The 24,956-nt window shown below is 40.6% G+C and overlaps 1 protein-coding gene across 7 annotated transcripts in view; it reads right to left on the reverse strand.

Moving 5' to 3' along the window:
* LOC132824286 (guanine nucleotide-binding protein G(I)/G(S)/G(O) subunit gamma-7) overlaps positions 1-24,956 on the reverse strand; it is a 335,756-nt gene that overhangs the window by 79,170 nt on the left and 231,630 nt on the right. For all 7 annotated transcript variants that reach the window (XM_060838662.1, XM_060838646.1, XM_060838639.1 and 4 more), the window contains one exon: positions 17,210-17,244. The gene's annotated coding sequence lies outside the window, so the exon portion shown is untranslated. The remainder of the gene's footprint in view (positions 1-17,209; positions 17,245-24,956) is intronic.

The raw sequence follows: 24,956 nt of genomic DNA on the forward strand, positions 1-24,956 counted from the left end.
AGTTGTACACAGATTGGCATTAATATGGATTAATTCAAGCCTCCATAAATGAATACAAACTAAAACTGTGGTTGTTGGGTTTAAAGGTATATTCTTTCCTTTTGTCTGTAAATAAATAGAAACATTTGGAAAGATTGGCTCCAGTTATTTCTTTCACCAACTGGCTTTCTGGAATAGAACATTTGGGCTTCTAAAACCTTCCTCATAAGACTGAGCTACCATTATATTTGAATATGCTCAATTTATCAAGTGCAGCACACACACATCTATATCTATATTTGGTGATTCATCAGGCCAAACAGATTTTCTGCCTAATGATCCCACAGGAATACTGCCATGAGGATATGGGGGAGGAATGGTTTGCATGTGCGTGCGCTGTAGGCCTTCATTTTACATTAATCAGCACGTTTCTGTAATTATAGAATTCTGCAGTGTCCAGCTATATGGACTACAAATCCTGACTATAAGCGATCTTGACCACATGATTATTCATGACGAAACGATCATCATCATTTCTTTGAAGGAGAAGTAATCAATGCCAACCTTGAAAACAAAATTCACAAATATCATCCAAGATCTCATAGGAATCAGTGGTGTGCCCCTGCGAAGCCTATCACCTTGAACTGTAATTATTCTCTCTAACGTGCAATGCTGTCTTTTAGGGGTAATGTGAGGTGTGGTATTGGGGTTTCAGTAATCCAGTAATTTCTAAGGAAAGGTCACCGGACTTGAAATGTTAACTCTGATTTCTCTCCACAGATGCTATCAGCTCTGTTGAGATTTTCCAGCAATTTCTATTTTTATTCCTAATTTCCTAGTGTACATGCGCAGCATGGCTTGTGCTGCATACATTGGATAAATGTCTTCTATGTCAAAGGTTAATGTACAGGCATTCCATTTCCCTCCTTTCCGAAGCCCTCCCTGACCTGCTGTATGAAGAACTAGGATCTGGATTAGAGTGGTGCTAGAAAAGCACAGCAGTTCAGGCAGCATCCAAGGAGCAGGAAAATCAACGTTTCGGGCAAAAGCCCTTCATCAGGAATACAGGCCTGAAGGGCTTTTGCCCGAAACATCGATTTTCCTGCTCCCCTGATGCTGCCTGAACTGCTGTGCTTTTCCAGCACCACTCTAATCCAGAATCTGGTTTCCAGCATTTGCAGTCATTGTTTTTACCCTGTATGAAGAACTATACTAAGCTGACTTTTCTGTATGTGTACTGACTGCTCATATCATTAAAGACCTGTTCTCTTTTTGATATTCTCCAAAAAGTTTAATTGAAACCATTACCAAGAGACCCACAGCCACAGCAGGTTGGGTCTTAGTGCAATGAAGCCACAGAGAAATTGCAGAGGAACAAATGTGTCTGCAAGTCAAGGCCTAACAGCAAGCATCAACAGCTGCCGAGCGCTGTCTACATGAGATTACAGCTGAAGGTTCTATCAGGAGACAGAGGAGATACAAGTGTTCCAGATAAACAAAGCATATTGCCACAGATTGAAATTGTCCTTTTGAAGCAAGAGTTCTGACTAGATAGGTGGCCATCCTATCCAGTGGCTGTCAAGGTGACAAATGTGGTGCTGAAAAAACACAGCAGGCCAGGCAGCATCCGAGGAGCAGGAGAATCGACGTTTCAGGCATAAGCCCTTCTTCAGGCTTATGCCCAAAACGTCGATTCTCCTGCTGCTTGGATGCTGCCTAGCCTGCTGTGTTTTTCCAGCACCACATTTTCAACTCTGGTCTCCAGCATCTGTAGTCCTCACTTTCTCCTCGCTGTCAAGGTGACAGCTGTGTTAATTTTTTACACTACTGGCTGCATCCAAGAATCCATTATGTGGTATCTCCCAATTCACAACACACAATGTGTCAAGGCTGTTACTGATGCAATTTGTGACAGATCATACCACTTCACCTTCAATTTTTCCCTGTGATGAAGTCAATGCTACAGACCAGGGCTTTGCCAACACAGCTGGCTTCTCTCTAAGGTAGCATGTTATAAATCGTAGCATTACATTACTGACTTAATCAAGAGAAAAAGGTTCCATTCCAGCAATATATAAGTCATCTTTTAGAGATCATTAGTACCACATCTTAGAAGCCTGTATCCTTGAGGTTGCCATGATGCCTTTGTATTTGGGAACTCTAATATTCCTGCTAGATGTCTCATAAGGATAACAACTGGGAGACAATGGCTACCATCTGCAAGCATGATTCATGGCATCATTACTCAAGCTCCTGAGGCCAAACTCAACACAGACAGTCTCTAAAGGGTGGAATCAAACTTGGGTCCCTGGCAATGTGCCACTGTGTTGCTCAATGAAACCACAAAAATGACCGATTTTACTGATTAAATTCACACCAGGTTTCATGAGTAACCGTAAGATAACTATTTACAGGAACACTTTAACAAATGGAAGAGAAAAGAAAGAATTTCTAATGTAGAATATGTAACTTAAACTAACCCCTTCAAAACACCCAATTACACATTCATTAAATTACATTTAAGTCTGACAAAAGACAAACAATTTGACACATTTACCATAGCTGGGCAAAAGAATATAAATTGGGTAAATAGAATTCTGGATGAGTGGAGTATTCCTGCTTCTCTGCTGTCTATACAATGTTTAATTGGTTCCACCAATCAATTTACATAGCTGTATAATAAGCTGACTCAGGTTATTGAATATTCAAAGTAATTTCACTTTTTGGATTTTTAAAAAAATACTACTTACCAGATTGCTGGACCTCTGAGAATACAGTTTTTGTCTTTTTTTTTTAGATTAGATTAGATTAGATTACTTACAGTGTGGAAACAGGCCCTTCGGCCCAACAAGTCCACACCGACCCGCCGAAGCGCCACCCACCCATACCCCTACATTTACCCCTTACTTAACACTACGGGCAATTTAGCATGGCCAATTCACCTGACCCGCACATCTTTGTGACTGTGGGAGGAAACCGGAGCACCCGGAGGAAACCCACGCAGACACGGGGAGAACGTGCAAACTCCACACAGTCAGTCACCTGAGGCGGGAATTGAACCCAGGTCCCTGGCGCTGTGAGGCAAATAAAATCACAACTACTTTCTATTTTTATCCAGGACCTTTGTGTCATGTTTTCACATATATTTTCCATTGCATTTACATTTTTCTTTGGCAGCCCTTAAAATCATTATTTATAATCTTGTGACATTTATGGTGGTTTGGGAATTTGTTGCTTTTCTTTAAAGTTATTGTTCATGCATGTACCTTTCAGCAGTGTTAATTTCTACTAAACCTCTTTTTTCAGTACTTGATAAACTAAACTAAGTAGTTCAGCTTTGGTGACTATATAACATGATAATAAAATGAGTAAATCTTTATCTTGACTTTGCATCATTTACTGCCACCAGCATACAATATTAGATAAGGTATTGGTGCCAAATTGAAATTATGCACATCAAAATTTGCAGTGTTCTACTCCTAGTGACAGATTAATATATTTCCTGGAAGAAACCTATGCAAAGTGCTATAATACTCATGAGGTGGGCCACTGATACCAACACAGAATTATCATTATTATAGTTCAGAAAGAGGCCATTCAGCCCATCATGCCCACACGAACATTGTTTCGTGTCATTTTTCTGCCTTTCCAAAGATCCCTGCATAGATCACTCTCAAAATAATCATTCAATGGCCTCACAAAAGCCTCAAGTGAACCTGCTTTCACCGTGTCTCCGGTAGTGCATTCCATAACCGAACAACTTGCTGTGTGAATAAATTTATTTTTCATATCACTCATGCTTCGTCTGCATATCCCCTTAAATCTAGGTTTTCTTTTTGTTTCTTTCACAAGTGGAAACAGTTTCCTCCTACCTATTCTGTGCAGCTCACTCATAATTTGGAAAATCTCAATCAGTTCTCCTCAGTCCTCTTCTCCCCCAGGAGAACATTTCCCATTTCTTCAATCAATCATCACAGCTGATTTTCTTATACCTGGAACTATTCAAAGAAATCGCTTCTGCACTCTCACCAATGTATTTGCATGCTTCCTATAGTGTGTCACCCATGACTGCATGCATTACTTCAGCTAAGGTCTAACAAGTTTCTTGTATAAGTTCAACATCCTTGTTCTTGTTTTCTATACCCCAATTAAGAACACCATATGCTTTATTTACTACTCTCCAAATGTTATGCTACCTTTAATGATATGTGCACATATACAGTACACCTAAGTCTCTCTACTCTTGCACCTCTTCAGAATTATACGTAATATTTTTTGTCATATTCAGTGTTCTTCCAGCCGAAGTACATCTCCTCATACTCCTCTGTATTGTTAGGACACAGACAGACATCTGAACCAAATCCCCCTTTCTTTCTCTATGCACAAGTAAAATTAAAACCTTTGAAGATACCTCAATAACTATTCCAATGATTTCTAACCAGACTTTTGAATAATTAATCCTAGATTTTGCAAACAATCAATTCTGTACAGTGGTACTGTACCTTAAACAAAAGATTTAATAATTTATTAAATATACAATACCTTTAGCAGATAAGAAAATCTAAACAAGGTAATTAAATTAATGTCTGTGTTGAACCCAAACATTTGTCTTCAGCCTCCATTCACATAAAAGATAGACAGATACAGGTAAGGGATAAATAAAAGAAAATAACAAAACTGGCCAAATGATTTCAACAATTTTCATGATGTGTTGTTTGATGTGATTTGGTTTTATTGTAGTGACATGTACCTAAATACAGCAAAAAGTTTTGTTTTGTGAGCAGCATAGGCAGATCATGGCAAACAAGAACATTCAGATCATAGTGTGCTAAGACAGAGCCGAGAGTGTGGTGCTGGAAAAGCACGGCAGGTCAGACAGCATCTGAGGAGCAGGAGATTTGACGTTTCGGGCATAAGCCCTTCATCAGGAATTTTATCAAAGCCTGAAATGACTATTCTCCTGTTCTTCCGATGCTGTCTGATCTGCTGTGCTTTTCCAGCACCACACTCTCGAATCTGATCTCCAGAATCTGCAGTCTTCACTTTCACCTGCTGAGACAGAGCAAGGCAGACAGATTACAGCTACACAGGAGGTGAGCAAAGCAAGGTCAACAATATCAAGACTAACATGATTTGAAGTTAGATTCTATTCAGCAGTTGAATATTGACAGGGAAGAAACTGCTCTTGTACTTGTTGTTTCACTGTTTTATATATATGGAGTCATTATTGTCTTTCTAGAGACGATGATCAGAGTTACCTTTTCAGTTCACGCTGGTAAGGTAGCAATATATCTCACTCAGATTTCTACTCTTTGGGCTTCTGAAAACTCTGAAGGAGATCAGGGAGTTATAGAGTGAAAGCAGTACACGATGGAAACAGACCCTTTGGTCTAACTTGCTCATGCCAACGAATTATCCTAAATTAATCTAGTCCCATTTGCCAGCATTTGGCCCACATCCTTCTGAACCTTTCCTATTCATAACGCAATCCTAATGCCTTTTAAATGTTGTAATTGCACCAGCCTCCAACTCTTCCTCTGGTAGTTCATTCCATATATGCACCACCCACTGTGTGAAAAAGTCACTTTTAAATCTTTCCCCTCTCACCTTAAACTTATGACCTCTAGTTTTAGACACCCCCCATGTCCCTGATGATTTTATAAACCTCTGTAAGCCTCCGATGTTCCAGAGAAAATTGTCCCAGCCTCACCCAAGAACTGAATCCCTCCAACCATGGAAACAACGTTGTAAATCTTTTCTGAACCCTTTCAAATTTCACAATATCCCTCCTCTAACTGGGAGATCAGAACTGAACACATTATTCCAAAATTGGCCTAACCAACATCATGTACAGCTGCAACAGGACCTCCAACTGCTATACTCAATGCACTGATCTGCAAAGGCAAGCAAACCAAATGCCTTCTTCACCATGCCATCTATCTGCAACTCCACTTTCAAGAAAATATGAACCTGCACTGCATAATCTCTTTGTTCAGCAACACTCCGCAGGACATTACCATTAAATGTATAAGTCCTGCTCTGATTTGCTTTTCCTAAAGGCAGCATCTCACATTTATCTAAATTAAACTCCATCTGCCGCTCCGTGGCACGTTGGCCCATCTGATCAAGATCCTACTGTACTCTGAGATAATCTTCTTCGCTGTCAAATACACCTCCAATTTCGGTGCCACGTAAAAATTTACTAATTATACCTCCTTAGTTCACATCCAAATCATTTATATAAAAGACAAAAAGCAGGGGGTTCAGCACATCAGTGGTCACAGGCCACAAGGTAGAAAAGCAGTTCCGCACCACCATCTTCTGTCTTCTACTTTGAACCAGTTCTGTATCCAAGTGCCTTGTTCTCCCTGTATTCCATGTGATCTAACCTGTTTAAATAGTCGATTATGAGGAATTACATTGAATGACTTACTAAAGTCATATAGATCACATCCACTTCTTTGCCCTAATCAATCCTCTTTCTTACTTAGAGTCTTAGAGATGTACAGCACGGAAACAGACCCTTCGGTCCAACCTGTCCATGTCGACCAGATATCCCAACCCAATCTATTCCCACTTGTCAGCACCCGGCCCATATCCCTTCAAACCCTTTCTATTCATACACCCATCCAGATGCCTTTTAAATGTCGCAATTGTAGTAGCCTCCATCACTTCCTCTGGCAGGTCATTCCATACACGTACCACCCTCTGCATGAAAACGTTACCCTTAGGTCTCCTTTATATTTTAGATTACTTACCGTGTGGAAACAGGCCCTTCGGCCCAACAAGTCCACACCGACCCGCCGAAGCGCAACCCACCCATACCCATACATTTACCCCCTACCTAACACTACGGGCAATTTAGCATGGCCAATTCACCTGAACCGCACATCTTTGTGACTGTGGGAGGAAACCGGAGCACCCGGAGGAAACCCACGCAGACACGGGGAGAATGTGCAAACTCCACACAGACAGTCGCCCGAGGCGGGAATTGAACCCGGGTCCCTGGTGCTGTGAGGCAGCAGTGCTAACCACTGTGCCACCGTGCCGCCCCAACCTCTTTCCGTTCTCACCCTAGACCTAAGCCCTCTAGTTCTGGAATCCCCCACCCCAGGGAAGAGACTTTGCCTATTTATCCAATCCATGCCCCTCATGATTTTATAAACCTCAGCCTCCAATGCTCCAGGGAAAACAGCCCCAGCCTATCCAACCTCTCCCTATAGTTCAAATCCTCCAACCCTGGTAACATCCTTGTAAATCTTTTCTGACCCTTTCACATTTCACAACAGATTTCTGATAGGAAGGACACCAGAACTGCACGCAGTATTCCAAAAATGGCCTAACCAATGTCCTGTACAGGCGCAACATGACCTCCCAACTCCTGTACTCATAAAGGAAAGCATACCTTCTTCACTATCTTATCTACCTGCAACTCCACTTTCAAGGAGCTATGAACCTGCATTCGCTTTGTTCAGCAATACTCCCTAGGACCTTACCATTAAGTGTATAAGTCCTGCCATGATTTGCTTTGCCAAAACACAGCACCCCACATTTATCTGAATTAAACTCCACCTGACATTCATTAGCCCATTGGCCCATTTCATCAAGATTCCATTGCAATCTGAGGTAACCTTCTTCGCTGTCCACTACACCTCCAATTTTGGTGTCATCTGCAAACTTACTAACTATACCTCTTATGCTCGCATCCAAATGATTTATATAAATGACATTTTTGACTTTTCTTGCTAACTTTTTACAACTCCCTAATTTTTGATTTCAGGACCACTTCCTATTTAAGTACTTGGTACCAACTTGGACCTCAACCTCTGGCTGTTCACCTTGTCCCTGAAGAATGTCCTGGAGCTGCTTTGTGACATCCTTGGCTCTGGCACCAGGGAGGCCACATATCATTCTGGAGTTATAGTGATGACCATGAAAAGGGCTGTATGTTCCTCAAACTAATGAATCCTCTGCCACCTCTTCTTCCTCCTCTCCTGTATAGTTGATGGTGCCAGAGCTTGGCTCTGACCGAAAATTGTGCAAATGAATTTCTGACCTGTGCACACAAATGTGCATGGGTTTATTAAGTATAATCTCCACTTTTAGTATTCTGTGAAAACTAATGTCATGGAGGTAAACACACTGACAATGACACAGATGATCTGAGAATGACACCCAAGTCTGTGCTTCTAATATCTGTAGTTTATTTTCTGGAAACAAAATCCATCGGTCCCAAACGTGTCACTCACTAAGAGAGGTATTGGCTGGAAGAGGCAGGGTCATAAAAGGCTTGAGGTTTCTTGAACTCTGGACTGAAATTTTTAAGGCTGCTGGGACATCAAGTGGGAGAAGAGACAGATCCAGCCACCAACGAAACAAAATAAGGACTATCATGAGTCCACGGTAAAGATCAAATTACGGTGAAGACTGGATGATATATTTTGAATGAACGTCTTTTGGGCCTGAGCAGTCTAGAGAACTGAAGATTGGAGGCAACTTGTAGACCTTTCAGCACAGAAGATATCTGTGACACAGTGACACACCATGGAGCAATGGTAGTCACCTGCAAATTTTAAGTGATTAAATTTCCTTATCTCACTTATTCTAATTTCCCAGTATATGCATCCAGTAATTGTACCAGGATTGATAGCCACAACATTAACAGTCTTGTAATATTTTTGCCTTTTCTATGGGAAGAAACTGCAACTCCAGACACAAAGAATTAGAATTTAACTCATCCTATATTTCCTTGCCATCCAAAGCATAAGCTGCATTGCTAGTATTTCTCTTTCCGTGACTTATACCGTTATCAATTTGCAAAGTTATTGCTTTAAAAAAAATTGCGTATCATTGCGTTTTGGGATACGCCAAACTTTGGTTCTCAGTTTTGAATTCTATTTGCATGAGAGTTTAAATTAATCTCTTTGTTTCCTGTTTTAGGTAAACACTGATTACAACCTTTTTTTCAATTTACATCATATTCCCTTGTTTGGGTAGTTGGGATTTGAGTAAAGGTGTTTCCTTCTTAATTTGCTACCCATGGTTTGTACTGGTTTAATTGATTCAATCTCTGATAATTCCTGAAATTACTACTTCTTTGGCCTCAAAGAACACATTCATGAATTCCATAAAATGATTCTGAATAGAAACTTTGCTAGGCAAAGGTGTATAACTTTTTTGTATGCAGGAAATAATTTTTAACATCCTTCTTTTCTAGCAAAGTAAAAGGAATAATAGACCAATTAAATCAATGAAGTAAGCTTTTCCTTTGTAAATATGTCAACATAGCCAATTTGTCACATTGTCTCCATCAAAAAACTATGTGTATAGTTAACATATCTTTTCATTTGATCCAATAGTTTTAAACACTTTAACTAAGATCAAAGTTTGTGAAAAGGTTTGTGGCTTGGGTGCTCGTTGTTGTGGTTCTGTTCGCCGAGCTGGGAATTTGTGTTGCAGACGTTTCGTCCCCTGTCTAGGTGACATCCTCAGTGCTTGGGAGCCTCCTGTGAAGCGCTTCTGTGATCTTTCCTCTGGCATTTGTAGTGGTTTGAATCTGCCGTTTCCGGTTGTCAGTTCCAACTGTCAGTTGCAGTGGTCGGTATGTTGGGTCCAGGTCGATGTGCTTATTGATTGAATCGGTGGATGAGTGCCGTGCCTCTAGGAATTCCCTGGCTGTTCTCTGTTTGGCTTGTCCTATAATAGTAGTGTTGTCCTAGTCGAATTCATGTTGCTTGACATCTGCGTGTGTGTCTACTAAGGATAGCTGGTCGTGTCGCTTCGTGGCTAGTTGGTGTTCATGGATGCAGATGAGCAAAACCAATGTAGTGTACAAAATCCCATGCAAGGACTGCACAAAACACTACATAGGACAAACAGGAAGACAGCTAACGATCCGACAGCTAACGACACTGCAACGGACAACCGGAAGCGGCAGATTCGAACCACTACAAATGCCGGAGGAAATATCACAGAAGCGCTTCACAGGAGGCTCTCAAGCACTGAGGATGTCACCTAGACAGGGGACGAAATATCTACAACACAAATTCCCAGCTCAGCGAACAGAACCACAACAACTTTAACTAAGATTTTAATACCATTCAAGAAAAGCTCTCTCTAAAATTAAACTGCTGTGTACATGTAAGGAACAAAGTCAGCTGTGTTACATAGAATGTTTCCACCGATAAACAATAAGCTTCTCGCATCAGCTTCAAGCAGCTTCAAAATACTGACAGCTCAAACACTCATCATATGCTTATCATTGTGGTTGCCTTTCATGCTGTCTGAGTCGGTTAAGTTCTGCTTAGAGTTCTTGAGAAAATTTGTTGCTTGGGTTGTAGATGATGTCGTGGATTCATTCGCCGAACCGGTGTACTTTTCTGCAAACATTTTGTCGTCTGGCTCGGTGACATTATTAGTGTGTCTTTGAGAAGATATTGATGGTCTGTCCTGCCCGTTATTTATGTGCCTCTGTTTGTTGGTACTTCTGGTTCTATATCTGAGTGATTTGCATATGGGGTCCAGTTCAATGTGTCTATTAATGGAGTTCCATTTGGTGCGCCAGGCTTCATGGAATTCTCTTGTGTGTCTTTGTTGTGTGTGTGCTACGATGGTTACATTGCCCCAGTTGAATTTGTGCTCTCTGTTGTCTATATGGTTGGAAATGAGAAAATGCTAGTTGTGTTTGGCGGTGGCAAGCTGATGTTCATGCACTTGTATGGTCAGTTTTCTCCCTGTTTGTCCTATTTAGTGTTTTTCACAGCTTTTGCAGCGTATCTTGTCGATAACATTCATCCTATTGGATGTGGATGTTGGGTCTTTAAACTTTGTGAGGAGCTGGTGGAAGGTGTCACTGGTTTGTGGGCTACTAAGATTCCCAGGGATGAGTAATCAGGTAGTTATCTCTGAAACGTCTTTGATGTACGCTATGGTCACTTTGATGTATGTTACTGTCTGGTTGTGTTAGTGTTTTCTTCTTTGGTTTTGTCCCATAAGTACTGGAAGATAGTGCTCGTTGGGTACAGTTTCGTTTAAATCCTTTGAACAGGGATTCATATTCGCCTTTTGGAGTTCTGAGTTGCTGCATTGTGTCCTTGCCCATTTAAATAATGTCCTAATGCAGTTCCCTTCGTGTGTGCTGGGGTGGTTGCTGTCACAGTTCAACATCTGGTCAGTATGGGTGGTTCTCCCCACATATACCGGTAGGTATGCATTCCACTAATATGTACAGGAAGGGGAGTCTGTTGTTGTTTTTCAGTGATTTGGGGATCAAATTTCACAATTTTGCATTGTTTAGTCATGAAGATTTGTTGATAAGACTTAGACATTTTGGAAGGGAATATTAGCTGTCAGCAAGTCTGCCTTATGTCAATATATAAATCACAACCTTATGCCTGCAGTGTGTTGTTGATATTGATAACAATGTGTGGACCATCATCTACCTATTGATATGAGGTACTGACTTGTGTAATCAGTGGTCTTTAAAAGAACCCCATATAAAGCAGATTGATGGTAAATATTTTCATTAATATGGTCTTTGTAAAGTCAGGAACAGTATGACTGCTCACATCCCTGTTGAATGGCAAACTGTCTGTGAGTGCTATTTTAGTCAGAGTGCTCTAATCTTAAAAAACAGCGGAAACTTGAATCAGTGTACAAATACGAACTTTATTATATGTAACTAGTTTAACAGATAAAGGGGAATCAGTGAATGTAGTAGACCTGGCTTTCAGAAAAACTCATAGGCAACACAAAGACTCACGAATTGGAAGTAATATATTCAGCCTAGACAGAAGATGTGTTACAGGCAGAGAGCAAAGAGTTCAACAGCAGCTCTTCTGAGCCCTTCAACATCTGCAGCGGTGTCAAACAAGGCTGCATCCTCGCTCCCACATGCTTTGGAATTTTTTTTGCTGTACTCCTGAAAATGCCTTTGGCACCTCAACGGAAGGGATTTACCTACGCACTAGATCAGACTGTAGGCTCTTCAACCTGGCCCGCCTCAGAGCCAAGACAAAAGTATGTGCAGCACTCATCAGAGACATGCTGATGATACTGCAGTTGCAACACACACCCAGTAGGGGAACTCCAGTTATTGACAGTCTCCCTCTCTCATACTCACAAGGATTTTGGGCTATCAGTCTGAAGAAGACAAGTGTCTTAGGAAAAAACACAGAGGCACCGCTGGTCATCACCATCGACAACGACTATGAGTTCAATGTCGTCCATCAGTTCATGGACCTTGGATCTACCATCACTGACAACCTCTCCTTGGACATAGAGATAGACAAGAGGATCAGATAAGCAGCCTCAACTCTTGTGCGCCTCAAGTTTAGAAAAATCCCAAACTGACAGTGAAGACAAAATATTAGTCTATAATGCCTGTGTCATAAGCACACTGCCATATGACAGTGAAATGTGGACTACAAATGCCAGACAGAAGAGAAGACTGAACAGCTTTCACTTGAGGAGTATCTGCATTATCCTGGACATATCCTGGCAAGACAGAGTGTCCACCGCAGTGGTCCTCTCTCACACTGGCCTTCCCTGCTTGTACACTCTGTTCAGGCAGCAGACACTGTGTGCTGGGCTGGGCCACGTCCACTGCATGGAGGACTGCCGCATTCCAAAGGATATCCTCTATGGAGTGCTCGCGTCCGGGAAGAGACCCACAGGGCACCCCCAGCTGCGTCACAAGGATATCTGCATTAGAGTCATAATGGCGCTTGATATCGTTACAGAGTCCTGGGAAAGGCTTGCAGCTGACTGCATGAGATGGAGAAGCACCCTGAACCAACACCTCCAAAAAGGGGAAAAGAAGCTGATGAGCGCTGCAGCAGACAAGCGGGCATGCAGGAAGGAGTGCAGCAACTCTAGCAGATCAACGACCACATACAGATGTGACCTCTGTGGCCAGGACTCTCACTCCAGCATTGGTCTCTTCAGTCACAAGCAACGCTGCTTTAGGGAAGCAGAAAGCTAGACCAATGAGGATGCAACCCATGGGCAGCTATGACTGAAAGGGGCCTCACACACTCACAGTGGCAAAATGCGGCTCTCAAAATAGTTTCCATCTGGCACACTCTAATCCCACTAAATGCTCCTTGCATAAAATTTTCCCCTGGAAATACAATGTTAGATTCTGACCATTGTGTGCAGTTTTCGTCTCCATACTTAAGAAAAAATATAATTGCATTGGAGGCAATATAGCAAAGTTTCATTGGGTTGGTCACTGGAATAAGAACAGTCTATGTACACAGACGTTGGTTTCTCAGAAAATTAAGAGACATGTGGAATGGGCAGGAAAGTGGAGTTGAAACCAAAGAAAAGTCATCAGCAGAGTGAATGGCAGACAAGGCTTGATGGAGATATAAAATGATTAGAACATAAAACATAGGAGCAGAACTTAGGTCATCAAGTCTGCTCCACCATTCAATCATAGTTAGAGACAAAAAAAATGCTTTAGAGACAAGAAAACTGCAGATGCTGGATCTGCCATTCAATCTTGACTGATAAGTTTCTCAACCCCATTCTCCGGCTTTCTCCTCATATCCCTTGATGTCCTTGATAGTCAAGAATCTGTCTACCTCAGTCTTAAATATACTTAATGACCTGGCCTCCCCAGCCTTCTGTGGCAATGAATTCCATAGATCCACCACTCTCTGTTTGAAATAGTTTCTAAAAGGTCTTCCCTTTACTCTAAGTCTGTGCCCTTGGGTCCAAGTCTCTCCTACTAATGGAAACATCTTCCCAACACCTACTCTGCCTAATCAATACAGTACTTTGTCTCTTTCAGTTAGAACCCCCCTCATCCTTCTAAACTTCATTGAATATAAACCCAGAATCCTCAAACGTTCCTCATTCCTGGAACCATTCTCGTAAACCTCCTCTGAACCCGCCCCAGGGCCAGTACATCCTTCCTGAGATATGGCACCCAAAACTTGCCTGACCAGAGCCTTATAGAGTCACAGAAGTACATCCCTGCTTTTATATTCAAGTCTCCTCAAAATTAATGCGATCATTGCATTTGCCTTCCTAGCTACTGACTCAGCGTGCAAATGTACCTTGAGAGAATCCTGGACTAGAATTCCCAAGTCTCTTTGCATTTCAGAATTTAGAAGTCTCTCCATTTAGATTAGATTAGATTACTTACAGTGTGGAAACAGACCCTTCGGCACCACAAGTCCACACCGACCTGCCGAAGCGCAACCCACCCAGACCCATTCCCATATATTTACCCCTTCACCTAACACTACGGGCAATTTAGCATGGCCAATTCACCTAACCTGCACATTTCTGGTTTGTAGGAGGAAACCCACGCAGACACAGGGAGAATGTGCAAACTCCACACAGCGAGTCGCCGGAGGCAGGAATTGAACCCGGGTCTCTGGTGCTGTGGGCAACAGTGCTAACCATTGTGCCGCCCAATTTAGAAAACAGTCCATGCCTCTATTCTTTTACCAAAGTGAATGACTTCACATTTTCCCATGTTTTCTTCTATCCACCACTTCTTTGCCCACTCTCCGAACCTGTCCAAATCCTTCTGTTCTCCCGGCCTCCTCAATGCTACTTGTCCCTCTACCCATCTTTGCATCGTCTGCAAATGTAGCCAGAATGCCCTCAGTTCCTTCATCTAGATTATTAATGTATCAAGCGAAAAAGTGTAGTCCCAACACTGAGCCTTGGCGAACAGCACTTGTCACTTGCTGTCATCTGGAGAAGGACTCTTTTTTTTCCATTCTCTGCTTTCTGCCAGAGAAACCTGCTTCTATCCATGCGAGAACCTTGTCTCTAACATCATAGGCCTTTATCTTACTCAGTAGCCTCCTGTGCGGCACCTTATCAGAGGGCTTCTTGAAGTCCAGGTAGAAAACATCCATTTGTTCTCTTTGGTCTAACCTGCTCATTACTTCCTGAAAGAATTATAGCAAATTTGTCAGGCATGACCTCCCCTTCATGAAACCATGCTGACTTTGCCCTATTTTACCATACACTTCCAAGTATTCAGAAATCTCATTCTTCACAATGGATTCCAGGATCTTACCCACTATCAAGGTTAGGCTAATTGGTCTATAATTTTCGGTCTTTTGCCTTACTCTCTTTGTAAACAGGGATGTCACGTTAGCAATTTTCCAGTCCAGTGGAACCCTCTGTGCTCCAGCTATTCCTGAAAAATCACCAATAATGCCTCGATTATCTCTTCAGCTGTCTCCCTTAGAACTCTGGGGTGTAGTCCACCTTCAGGCTATTCAGTTTTTCTAGCACTTTTTCCTTGGTGATGGCCACCATACTCAGCTCTGCACCCTCACTTTCTTGAATGTCTGGGATATTACTTACGTCTTCTCCCATGAAGACTGACGCAAAGTAATTATTCAGTTCCTCAGCCATTTCCTTGTTCCCCACTACTCTCTCTCCAGGTTCATTTTCCAGTGGCTCACTGTCTACTTTTGCCTCTCTTTTCCCCTTTATATATCTAAAGAAACTCTTACAGTCCTCCTTTATATTACTAGTTAGCTTACCCTCGTATTTAATCTTTTCCCTCCTTATTTCTTTTTCTGTTGCCCTCTGCTGCTCTTTGTAAGCTTCCCAATCCTCTGGTTTCCCACTGCTCTTCACCACATTACATGCTTTCTCTTTTGCTTTCATGCTATTCCTAGCTTCCCTCATCAGCTATGGTTGCCTTATCCTCCTCAGACCATGCTTCTTTTTCCTTGGGATGAATCTCTGCTGTGTCTCCTGAAATATTCCCAAAAACTCCTACTATTGCTGTTCCATTGTCTTTCCTGCTAGGCTCCTCTCCCAGTCAATTCTACCTAGCTCCTCCCTCATGGCTCTAGTTGCCTTTATTCAGCCATAACCTGAATACGGTCAACTGTTGTTGCTTTATTTTCTTGTGGGTGGTTAGCAGAATCAAATCAAGGGCTCCTGCCCAAAGGTCATGCAAAAAAGAGCCCTTATCTCAACTTTCATCTAAAACTTTAATATATATCACAAAGATTGTGAGGTTTGTGGATATTACAGTGGAATGAACAGATTCTTACATAAACTGAGAAACATTTATGAAACGTTTATAAATGGCTTTTATGTAACCATTTAAATAAGATTCACTCCAGAGGTAAAAGGTTTGGGACCAATTGTTTTGTTCCACACACCATTCGCAGATCAAAATAATTGACTACCATGGAATTTGCTTTTCAGAGAGGGCCAATGTCACTCTTTAGACAATCTATAGAAGATATGAAAATGTTATAATCCAGCAACACTCTGAAATTTTGTTTTCCCTCAGGAAAGTACTTCACCTCAGGTGGGATCATTCATCCACCATGTAGAAATTTGCAAAGGGTTATTCCAACTTTTGAAGCACTAGCACACTGCAAATCTCAGCTCAAATCTAACCTGAATAGTGACATTTTAAGTTTCTTCATTATTTTCATTGGCAGTTCCCCTGATACATTATCTGAACTTGTTTAAAAAAAAATTACGTAGGTTGACTATCAAAAAGTTTCATAGAAAAAAAAGCAAAATAAAAATAGTTCTCATGATGGAGAATATTAATGTCACTGGAGAGTAGAGAATATTCCAGAAATATGAAGAGAAGTTGACATGCTGAGCAAATAAGTATCCAATACAGCCTTTACTTGCTGCTCTCTTGTTGAATATATTAGAGATAGTGACTACCACAATAACCCATATCAATTGTACAGCCTTTTGTGCTAATTATGTATCATTCAGAAAGTTGACACTTCAATGTTTCAGCTTTAGTCACATAGAGTTAGGAGTACATACAATTAAGACATGACTGACTCTTTACAGAGATTGATTCATCATGTGGGTATTTCAAAAGGTTAATGTACAGATTTACCTTAACAGATATATTCCCATGAAATAATTTGTGACCTATGGATTTTGCTATATATCCTTTAAACAGTGTTTCTTGTGGCCTATTCTGAGTCACGCAGGTTGCATTAATGCCAGCCTTCAATGACATCAGTAACAATCACCTGCTGCATATGGTGCACGATTTATCCATGCTGTAATATGCTTGGTGGGGTGACGGGAAGAAGACAAACAGAATATATGCCAAATAATACAGCTATCACATCCTACACAGATGATGCTGACTGATTTCAAGAGGTCTTAATTGAGTCAACTGCATTCATACTGTGCTCATTCACTGCTTAGAAATCAATGCCTCACTTGCATAGAATTGTGTTAATAACAAAATACATACCCCTCTCTTTTGTTTCCAGGAAAGTTCTCTGCAATCTGTGGGAACAAACAGAGAATGTAATATTAATGTATTATCTATGTTAAAAAAATAAACACATGCATATATTTCAAAATCCACCTTCATTCTAAAATGGTGTAAGATGGTCACGTAGCTGAATGCATTTCTCCTATATTTTCTTCAATCTGCAAAGAACTGGAGAAGACAATCCAAGACATTCTTACTTATCTCTTAGTAATCACTCAAAACCAACATTTGAAAAGCCTTATGAGCACATAATTTGTTGTTTTACATTGGCAGTAGATTCTATTGCAAAATCACTGTTCAGTTATTTTCACTATTTATATTCAAAGAATTAAAATAACTATTGGGAAAAAAAAACACCTTAGACGACCAAATAACGAACCAGAGTCCATTTACTAATTATTACTGATATATGGACCAATGTATTTCCAGTGCTGTTGCTGTGCTAAAGATTATCCACATCATCTATGATGACATCTGAAATTGACCCCTCTGCATGGAATAAGGATAGAAAATTGACAGGACACTCAATACACTTATCAATCCATGCCTCCTATATTCTGGTACAGAATGGTACGGTCTCTAACTGAACAGAAGGCCCAGCAAATGGGTTTATCTAATCTGGCTGATGTAGAACTGCACAGAGGCAATTGAAGATAATTAAAAAAGAAGATAAAAGGAAAAATAAAATTCTTCAGCATACTGTGTAATAACACACCCTCAGCATTACAGCACATTTATTTCCAAAGGCACAAGATCGTCATGTGGAAATAAATGTACTGTAGTTAGAGTGTAAATATACTGTACTGCAAAATGCATCATATTTCCATTTGCTGGGGGTAAGATGTATTCCTGTCTGCTCATTGAGAATGTCACTCAAAGTTACTATTTGGTGAATTGGGAATATGTGAATCCATTTGAAGCTGGGAGCAACTGTGGATTGTCTGCTACAACAATGTAGTTCCATAGGATGTGATGGGTAACCAACTATAAAATGGTGATATTTTCTCTCTGCAGTGTAAAGTATAAATTGCTGACAAAAAGAAAATAATGCTTATTAGTTCTTATCCATTTGTACAAGTCAGGGCTGTGATGTAATGTCCCCCACTTGTCTAGATGAGTTTCACTCCAGCACTCAAGCAGCTTGATACTATCCAGGACACAGTAGCCTGGTTGACTGGATTCACATCCACAAATGTTTACTTCCCCCACCACTGGTGCTCAGTAGCAACAGTGTACCTTCTACAAGATGCAAATTCCAAACCCACAGCTAGTAGATCGGGAAAGAAAAGGCAGCAGATATATGTGAACTCCATCACCTACAAGATCCCCTCCAAACAGCAAATGGAAATGTGCATTCAAAACTCTGCAAATTTCTCATTTGGTATTCTAACTGTTCTAATTTGTGCTTTGCATTAACTCTGCTTTATACACAACACTTGCCACATTGATATTTTCAACTCATTTATATTCATCTCATAAAATCCGAAATAATTCTTTGTGTCAAACACTTTAAACTCCTATTGAACTGGATTCTCACATTCTTATATAATGTGCCATTGGTGATTGGACCCATTGGTGATCTTATCTTTCATTAAAAATCTGAATGCATTTTTTGTTTTATAAGATTGTGACTTGTTTGAAAAATAAATCTTTTTAAATATAATGCATTTTACAGTGCAGTATATTTATAACAGTATATTTATTTCTCAGTTTTCAGTGTCTCTGGAACAAACTTTACCACTAGTGCTGGAGTTCAATGATTCTTCTTCTCCTGGTCATGCCAGGACATATCTCTTGGAATCTGTAAGAAACTGCAGAATATATCTCTTTGACGAGAGAATGTCTCTCTTCTACATCCAAGTATGGTGACTCAAAAGCCAAAATATCCTGATCTCTCTGCTGGCCAGAGAACTTGTGCTGCCTATCAGTATTATTCATTATTTTGAAGGGAAGTCTGCAACCTGATCTCAAAATATTGTTTCCTCTGGCCACTTTTCCTCCCATGGCAGTATGAAACTCTTTGTATCCAGGTGTAAATGATAATTCACTTTCCTTGATACTAAATCCCTTTCATCTTCAAAATAAATGGATGGTTTACATCACAACTGTTTATAACTTGACACCTGCCATACTTTTCTCAGAACTTGGGAGGCTTGAAGTCTGTGCATTGTAAACTCGGAAGCTGCTTCCACTGTCCCCAAGCAAAAATACCTTGGACTGTCTCAGTTTAATAATCAAAACTTGATCGCTGACAATCAAATCATCAAAGCTTAGAGTCCTAAATTTAAACATACAGTTCCAATTTATGATCTTTTAATATTTATAATCATTATAATAGCCTTGAAACAAACATCCCTATTATTGAAACTCTCCTCCACAGAAACTGCCACCAAGCTTGCTGATTATTTCAGCACTTTCTGTTTTTGGATCTGATTTCCAGCATCTGCAGGATGTTACTAGGAAGAGTAACTGCTTATTTAGCATTGAGCTTCGAATAAGCCATCTGGTAATTTATGGAAGTCACCAGGAGCTATGTGAAAAATTAAGGTTATGCTTTTCGATGTAGTTGTCAAGGGCAATGTGTAAATGACAAATTGGAAAACACTACAGTCCACTGGGACCTTCAAGCCTGCTCCGCATTTAACTGATCATGGCTGATGCCTTATCTCAATGCCATATTCTCTCTTTGTCCCCTTATCCCTGGAGCCTTGAAAATCTAAAAACGTATCTCTTCCTTGAATATTTTCAGTGACTTGTACTCCAGGTTCATCACACATTGAATGAAGAAATGTTCAAAAAATCTATTCCATATGGTGAGACTGTGACTCTCATTTCCAGACCCATGGGAACGATTGTGTGTCATGCATTAAGAATCACAAAATGCTTTTGTTGGGGGTAGGAGATGTTAAATGTCATCACTGATCTTAATCACTGTTCTGAGTTCATTAGACATGACAGTGCTGCTAGATCCATGGTCTCAGAACTCCAGGAATTGTCCTTGCTGACAACCTGCTCTGAACAGTTTTCTGATAGTCGTCCACAAGGATCTTTAGAGATTTTGGGGAACTATGGTATCTGTCCTCATGCCCACTTGCACCACTAACTTCTCTAGCACTGTTGCTGTCAATAGAAATTTGTGTGTCTCTCCCAGTGTTCATTTTGCAGGCGTTTAAATTGCCGTAATTATTTTGTGCTGCCTTTCTTCAAGATGCTACATTTTTTATTTGTTCTTGAGACACAGGCATATTTGGTAAGTCCAGAAAACAAACCAAAAACTGGAACGAAACGTTAACTTTGCTTTCTCTCTACAGATACTGCTAGATCTGCTGAGTTTTTCTAGCAATTCTACTTGTGTTTTTGGTAACTGCAGCATTGATTGGCAATTCTGTATTGTCTTTGAGAAGATTGTACTGGACACCTTTTGATGGGCTGCAGTCCAACTGGGATCTTGTCAAATGTCTCACTAAAATTCATGTACAAAACATCCATTGCATTATCCACATGAATCCTCCTTGTTACTTACACAAAAATTATTTTAAATTAGTAACACATGACATTTCCTCCACAAAACAGAGCTGACTATACTTGATTAATCCATGACTTTTAACGAGTTAAGACTGGTTCATCTTACCTCTCAATGTTAATTCTAATCATTTGTCCATCATTGAGGCCATACTGATTAGCCTATAATTATTTGTTATAAATCCTATGTCCTATGATCCTGTCCCACTAGCTACCAGATGATGGAGCAGTGCTCCGAAAACTTGTACTTCCAAATAAACCTGTTGGACTAAAACCTAGTGTTGTGAGATTTTCAACTTTATCCATCCAAGTCCAACACTGGCACCTCCACATATTAATTATTTGACAGTCCTTTGCACCCTTTTCAAATGGTGTGTACAACATTCATAGTTTTTCAATTACAGTAGTTAATAGTAGCCAGTGATAGTGAAGAAGAAGGCTGTCAACTGCAGGATTATATGAACGGTTTGGTTGAGTGAGTTGAAAAGTAGCAAATGGAACTCAATTTTTACAAGTGCAAGCTTTGGGAAGCAAAGCAAACAAGAGAATACACAACTAATAGAAGGGTATTGAGAAGGATAGAGGAAGTAAAAGACAAGTCCTGAAGATGGCAGAACATATAGCTAAGGTGGATAATAATGCAAAAGGGATGACGTTTTTCTATGGTTACACCTGCGCCTGCATGTTCCTGGACAGCCCACCAGCACGTTTGAAGACTTCTCCAGCTGCTGTAATGCAACAATCTCTCCCAAAAACCAGTTTGTAAGTTCCATTTGAAAAATATTTTTGGGTGTCCCTTTAAGAGGTTTTAATTTGGTTTAATTTGTTTGAAAAAAGCATAAAGAGACATTCACAGAAAATGACAGCATTAAATACTCGTCATCCTGGATTAAGGTTGCTATGGAACACTCTGCCCATGTGTACAAAATGGGAATGACAGGGGTGGACTAATGTGAAACGTTAGCGACAGTACACTAGCACAGTGCCAAGCATTCCTGTGAATATCTATGCAGTAAAAGTCTCATCTCTGCTTGTTTAACCCCAAGGAGTGATGTTCATTCATTCTTGGCTTATATTTTTCAGGCCAATAAATAAAAGTTCCAACAAACGACAGGACTGTTCTGGACCTAATTCTGGGGAATGAAGCCAGATAGGTGGTTGAGGTGCTGGTCAGGAATTATTTTAGTAATATTGATCATATAACTTTACAATTTAATATTATGAAAAAAGAAATAGATACGCTGCAAAAATAAAGTTTCAGTTGGAGAGAGAGGGTGTTTATTAAAATGAGGCAGATCTGGTCAATGTAAACTGGGAAATAGCTACTTATGAGGAAATCCACAGAAGTGCAGTGGGAGGGCATACAAAACGTAAATGGGGCAGGTACAAGCCTAACATGTTCCCTCCACGGTGATAGGAAGGTGTACCATGCTCAAAGAACCATGGATGATCAGAGATAGTCAGGACACAAAGAAAACGAAAAGAAAGGCATTTAGCAAGTACAAATCAGTGGGGCTTCAGTGAAATGTAGAAAGTGCAGGATGGTGCTTAAGAAATCAATTAAGAAAGCAAAGAGCTCTGGCTGGTATAAGTAGGAAAAATCTCATAAATTCTTTAAGTCTACCAATGGGAAGAGGATAACCAGAGAAAGAGTAGGGTTCATTATAGATTGAGGGGGCAAACCAGAGTGCTGAACAAATACCTTACATCCGTCTTCACCCAAGAGAATAACGATGAACATCTGGAACCCAGAGAGACTGAAATGCTTCAGCAAATTGACATAGGGAAGGACAAGGTACTGGAGGTGTTGGCAGGTCTGGATGAATTGTGCCCCAGGCTCCTGTGAGAGGCAAGGGAGGAGATTGCAGGGGCCCTAACCCAGATTTTTAATTTCTCTCTGGCCATGGGGGAGGTGGTAGAGGACTGAGGAACAGCTAAAATGGTTCCAATATTCAAGAAGGGCTGCAGAAATTCATTGGACTACAGACCAATGAATCTCCTTTCAGTGCTGGGAAACTATTGGAGAAAATTCTAAAGGAGAGCATCTATCTCTACTTGGAGAAGCAAGGTTTGATCAGGGACAGTCAACGTGGTTTCATCAGGAGATCATGCCTAACAAATTTGATTGAATTTTTTGAGGAGATGATCAGCTGTCTGAATAAGGGTAGGACTGTTGATGCAGTTTATATAGATCTCAGCAAAGCCTTTGATAACATTCCAGATAGGAGACTTATCAAGAAGGCAAATGCACATGGGATAAAGGGTAACTTTGATAAATTTGGTCATTTGGATTCAAAATTGGCTTAGTTGTGGGAAGCAGCAGGTGATTACACAAGGCTGCTTTTATGACTGGAAGCCAGTATCCAGTACTCTCCACAGGATCTGTGCTGGGTTGTTATTATTCATAATTTATATAAATGACAAAGATGACTGCGTGAGTAGTTGGACTGGTAGGTTTGTGGATGACACAAAGGTTGGAAGTCTTGGGTTACAAGAAGGTACAAACGAGATGGTAAAATGGGCAGATAAGTGGCAGATGGAATTTAATTCTGTAAACCATGAGGTGATACACTTTGGAAGGAGCAAATTGACAAGAAAGTATTCAATGATTGGCTTGACACTAGGAACTTCTGTCAAACAAAGGAACCTTGGAGTGATTGCCTATAGATCTCTAAAGGCTGAAGAGCATGTTTGTTGGTGGTGAAAAAGGCATGTTTGCTTTTATCAATCAAAGCATAAATTACAAAAGCAGGAAAGTGATGTTGGAGTTGTACAGAACTTTGGTGAGGTCCCAGTTAGAATATAACGTGCAGTTCTGTTCGCTATAGCACAGGAAAGATGTGATTTCACTGGAAGAGATGTAGCTTGAGATGGAAAATTTAAGTTATGAGGAAAGGGTGAATAGGCTTGGGTTGTTTTTGGTTGGAGCAGTGAAGACTAAGGGGGTGATCTGCTTGAGGTGTATCAAATTACGGGAGGCATAGACCAAGTAAGTAAAAAGCAGCTGTTCCGCTTACTTGAAGGGTCACTCACAAGGAGACACAGGCTCAAGATGAATATCAGGAGGTTTAGGGCGGATAAGAGGAAAAACCCTTTTACATGGAGGGTGGTGACAGTCTGAAATGCATTGCCTAGAAGGGTGGTAAAGGTGAACTGCCTCACATCCTTTAAAAAGTACCTGGAATAAGTACTTGATATGTCATAAAAAGCTATGAGGCCAAGTGCTGGCAAATGGGTTAGGTTGAAAGTCAAATGCTTCTCATGTGCCAGTACAGACCCCATGGGCTGAAGGGTCTCTCCAGCACTATATGTTTCTGGGATTCTAAACTTCTTTCCTGCATTTCCACAACAACAATGGAGGGAGAAGAAAAAGAGCTAGCTGAAGGGAGAGGAAAAACAGAATCATAACTATCATCTTCCAAATTGTGGCAATAAGGGGGATAGGGATGAGGTGGATAATGGAGGAGATTAATTTGGATTAATCAACCCACTCAAGCACAATCATGTTATTTATCCTTCACATCTGTGCACGAGCTCACAAAGGAGAATCGGGTAGTGCTGATGTGGATGTGCTACCAGATGATTCATGAGGGAGCATGAGTAACGAATGATTTTGTGCATTTTCCTTTAGAGGGTAGAGTGGCCATCGTATATGCATTTTTGGAATCCACCTCCCAGCAGTTAGAGTAGTATTCATACAAATATGGGGATTATAGTCTTTCATGGAGACAAGGGTATTGATCAATATATGGTACATATTTCCTCCTGTGTTATCTTCATATCCTCAAGACTTTAACTTACACAAAATTTCAGTCATTGGCTCAAATTACATTTGTTCAATGTGAAGCCAGATACTATTTTCACCCAAAAGTTGCCAATATACATTTTATGCTGGGGTTGGAAGTTCTGGCTAGAATTTATAGCTAGGGAATGCTGGCTATTCTTTCTCCTTTGTAGTTCATATAACAGAGAATAGCACAGCACAGTTCAAGCCCTTCAGCCCAGGATGTTGGGCCAGCCTTTTATCATACTCTAATAACTCAGAATAACCTACATACACTTCATTGTACTATCAACCATGTGCCTATCCAAGAGTTGCTTAAATGTCCCCAACATATCTGACTTGACTCTTACTGTTGGCAGTGCATTTCACTTCACACTACTCTCTGTGTAAAGAACCTACCTTTGACATCTCTCCTAA

Source organism: Hemiscyllium ocellatum, chromosome 2 (assembly GCF_020745735.1).
Source record: "Hemiscyllium ocellatum isolate sHemOce1 chromosome 2, sHemOce1.pat.X.cur, whole genome shotgun sequence".
Lineage (NCBI taxonomy): Eukaryota > Metazoa > Chordata > Chondrichthyes > Orectolobiformes > Hemiscylliidae > Hemiscyllium > Hemiscyllium ocellatum.